Genomic DNA, 4,780 nt, shown 5'->3' on the forward strand with positions numbered 1-4,780 from the left:
TTAAAAAAAAAAAAATGTGAAAAAAGCCTTTTTAATTTTTTAAAAAGTGGTTTAATTTTTTTTTTTTTTTTTTACTGAGTAGCTTCTTACAAATAAACGGATACCTCCCTAAAATTTGGGCCTTTTTCAAGACTCATCAAGCCTGGACATGTAGATTAAATATAGCTTTATTTCAATTCAGTGTACTACATTTCATCTTTAGTTGTATTAAATACAAGATTATATGTTTGACATTTATTTTTATAAATCATATGACTTTAAAATAGATACCCTATTTATAGGGTAATTGTATAGATATCAAATTATATCAATGTAAGCTGTTACACTGTAACTGTTTAGTTCTGCACGCTTCTATAGCAATGCAAGTATAGCAAATCCCACCCAATTATAACCTTGCTTCATTGATGGTTAAAGTTTTAATTATTTTTGGAGACAGGGGACGCATACACGTGCAATTAATCTGACTGAATATACTCTGGCTCACTTTGAACTGGAGTAAATTATTCCCAGTGTCACCATCTGCACATGCGTTCTAGTGCAGTAATTTGCTGCACTGCCAGATACCGCTTGTATCTGACAGGACTATTTGACATTAAATTAGTCTACTGTACTATAATTGCCATGCACATGGAGATGGTGACGCTTTACTGTGCAGCAAATTAGTCTGATATGCAGTAAAGTGTCTTGCATGGATGCACCTAGAATCATGCAGCTGATCAGCATAACTGATTCATGCTCCTGACTAGAAGCTTCCCGTCCTTCTTTAAAATTTACGTTTGTCCATATCCTTTTTCTTTTTGTCCTGACAAATAAAACACTGTCCATGGCTGTGTCATATCCCATCTTGACTAAAGTGAATTTCTCTATCCTGGCTTCCTCAATACCAGTTTTGCTTTTCCCTTCATTTTGTCAAAAATACCTTTGCCTGATTAACTTCCATCATTCCCTGGGGGACTCTCTCTTGCCCACTAAATTGAGTCTTCTGTTCCACACCTTCAAGGCTCTCTGAAAATCCAGTCAAACTCACATTTTGAATCTTATTTCTAATTGTGACACCGCTCATTTATTTGTTTTGCCTTACCATCCTTCTGTGACATTGTTCATTTGCTGCTTGCTTACTCATCTTAGAATCTCCACCTTCTCTTCAAGTCCATCCTGAGCATCTCTTTTTTTCCCTGAAGCCACAAGCATTAGACAACACAAGAGACCTTCTCCAGCCCCAAATTATATTAGATGGAGAGAATGAAATTGGTAAATATTTATAACATATGTTAACTCCCTTTTCTGGTTTGGCAGAGTATCAAAAACTTCCCTGACCTACAATATAATGTACATGGTACAAAGGGGTATAACATGCATGGTCTTTTAGTGTGAAATTTCAACAAAAAGTGGTCAAGTTTTTGTGTTTGGTGAACAGGTAGACTTTTTTTATAGCTGAAAATTAAAAAAAAAAAAAAAAAAGACTTCTTGTGTGTACATGCTTAAAAATGACTGAATTTTGAAACGTTGACTTATGTGAGAGAGAACTGGAAAAGAAACTATGAAGCTAACCATGTAAATGTTTGCTTTTATACACAAAACTACTAATTAGCTTATTAGTTAATTTTTACTTTGGAGAGGTGAAGCTTTGCAGCAAATCAAGCAGTTTTCTCTAGGTAGAGAGAAGGAATCAATTTAAAAACATTTAGAGTTGTAAATCACATTTACTCAGCATTTTGATATTCAGCATTTTTGTTGGTATAATGGGCCAGTTCTTACTCATGTGAATATATATATATATATATATATATATATATCATCATGTAAATATTCTTACTGAAGTACAGGGTTTGCAAGGGTACACTATTTGAATATGTCGTAAATGAGCATGTAAAAACCCACAAATAATATTGCATTGTTTATTCACAAATTTTATTCTTTTCTTTAAAAATTATTTGTTTTCCAAAATGTTTTTCCCAAAAACAGATCCTTTGTGTACTTATAATTGTATTCTGTCTTTGCTTGAATAAGCAATGTATAGATGCATATTCCTATTTACAGTTTACATAATTTGCTTGAATCTAAGATGACCCTGAATTTAACATGACCCCCAATAATTAGATTCTGTATATGGAAAATTTATAAATTTGTTACAATTTTCTAGGTTCTAATTATTGGAGATTTGGCTTAAATTTGTCCCTGTCCCACTGCTACAGCAGGGAAAATAGTGGGGGAGGGGGGGAGAGGAGGGTGTCAAGCAGCCCCCTTGTCCTTTGCTCCCTCCAACTTTTCCTACTGTCAAACTGTATTCAGGCTCTGTTCCCTCCCTGAGTACATACACAATGCACAAGATGCAGGAGACCAAAACACACCAACTTTGCAATAAACATATCTGTAGCAATTAATTTGCACATATCCAAATTACTGTGGGTACCTACAGATTTACCTCATCCAGAATTAATGCATTTTACCTTTTTTTGTAAACTGCTGCAAGTTTCAGCACATTTACTCTTATAAATACACATTTGAAAAGCACGTTTATAGCTACTTATTCATAGTTGAAAGTATGCGTGATATCAGTCTCAAGCCAAAAAACTCGTGATTTATCACATAGTTCAGTAGCCTGGGCCCCAGCAGTATCAACAATATTTCTAGCCACAGTGACCCCACAGTCCAACACTGTTCAATGTGTGTGTAAACTGTAGATACCCCTCACAAAGGATCCGTGTGCTAATTCATCATCATCATCACCATCATTGGCAATCCCTCACAGTTGAAGATGATTGTCTTTCATGCTTGCCTTTTCTGTGGTTTTGAAGGTAGCTGACAAAAGCAAGCTGGTATCAACAGGTTCTACTGCAACTTGGGCTTGTTTCCATGTGGGGTGGGTGGCTCTGGATTCTTGGTTTGGTCTATGACATACTGTCTCTGCCATTCTCACTTTTCCATCTCCTGTTGTTGTGAGGTTTCAAAGTACTGAGATCCTGGCAGCAATCTCTTCCTCCATCTGAGATGGCCCTTGGCAATAGTCTCCAATGAGTTGATGTCTGTTACATTTTTTTCAAGTTGGGCTTGAGGTCTTCTTTGAAGCACTTTCTCTGTCCTCCTTTTTGGCGTATGCCTTGACTGAGCTAAGAGACTAAAACTTGCTTTGGGAGTCTGGAATCAGACACCCAGATGATATGTCTGGCCCAGTGAAATTTATTTTGGAGGATCATCACCTTGAGGCTTGTGGTGTTTGCTTGCAAGAGGATGCTAATGTTGGTGTATCTGTCTTCCCACTGGATTTGAAGGATCTTCTGCAGGCAGCGTTGATGGTACTTCTCAATCGGCTCCAAGATCTACCACAAGAGGCTCCGAGTGATGATGCAGCCTTGCTTAACTCCAGTCTTAACCTCAAAGGGATCTGTGATAGATCTGTTACTCTCAGATTTTGGTGGGCATCCATACCTTGGAAAGATTCTTCACAGCACTTCTATGTTGACTGAGTCGAAGACTTTCATAAGGTCAAAGAATGCCATATAGAGACGTTTATATTGTTCCTGGCATTTTTTCTGCAGCTGGTGAGTGGTTAAGATCATGTCAGTTGTGCCTCTTTATGCCAGAAGGCAATCATGCCGTTGAGGGCAATGTCGGCAGCACCGCACATGAAGGATGAGCTGTGCCCTGTGCTGGGAGTTCCCCTGCCCCTGGGCCACTGCCATGCTCTGCTCCCAGTAGCAGGTCACAGCAAAAAAAGGTTGGGAACCAGTGCTCTAGCACAAGTACTACAAGTGGCCCAGGCAGCGTCTGTGTATGGTTCATAGATTCATGGATGTTAGGGTCGGAAGGGACCTCAATAGATCATCGAGTCTGACCCCCTGCATAGGCAGGAAAGAGAGCTGGGTTTAGATGACCCCAGCTAGATGCCTATCTAACCTCCTCTTGAAGACCCCCAGGGTAGGGGAGAGCACCACCTCCCTTGGGAGCCCATTCCAGACTTTGTCCACTCTAACTGTGAAGAAGTTCTTCCTAATGTCTAGTCTAAATTTGCTCTCTGCTAGCTTATGGCCATTATTTCTCGTAACCCCTGGGGGCGCCTTGGTGAGTAATGGCAGATTGGGGATGAGGCAGGTGACATAGTGGCAGATAGGTCAAGGAGCAGAAAACAGAGTAGCAGGTCTCCGGCAGGAGAAGATCCGAGTGGCACTTGAGGAGGGCATGGGGTTACTGAGTGGCCTGCCTGCCAAAAAGTTTGGCTCCTCACTGCTCTACCATATTGTGTCCCTGAAAATGGCCAATAAGTGCAAGAAGTGGTACAAGTAGGCATGTGTAGAATAATCTGTCCGTAGTGAAAGTTTAATCTTTTGCCTCTGTCTTCTTCTGAAAATGTTTATAGGCTTCTAGGCAGACAAGGTTCCTTGGGTGAATCTGATCTCTTTTATTAGACCAACCCAAATAGTTGGAAAATAATTATTAAGCAAGCTTTCGGGTTCAAAAACCCTTCGTCAGGCTAAGGAAGTTTCTGCAGTTGGTGTGTGCTCTTCCTGGATGGAATGAAAAGTAAAGTAGTCAGCGGCTGGGCTGGTATGCATACAAGACAGGTAGTCAGTGAAAATGTAGATTGAGGAGTCAATGGGTGAGACACAGGCTGGGGGGCGGGGAGTGGGGAGAGAGAGAGAGAGAAGGGAGAGAGAGAAAGTGGAGAGATACCTGGGGAGTCAGATGTCAGGCAGGTTATAATGTGTCATAAATCCAATGTCTATATTTAGTCCATGATTTTTAGTATCCAGGAGGTTGATGAAGTGGAGTTCATAGGCTC

This window comes from Alligator sinensis, unplaced genomic scaffold, assembly GCF_000455745.1.
Source record: "Alligator sinensis unplaced genomic scaffold, ASM45574v1 scaffold542_1, whole genome shotgun sequence".
NCBI classification, from domain to species: Eukaryota; Metazoa; Chordata; order Crocodylia; family Alligatoridae; genus Alligator; species Alligator sinensis.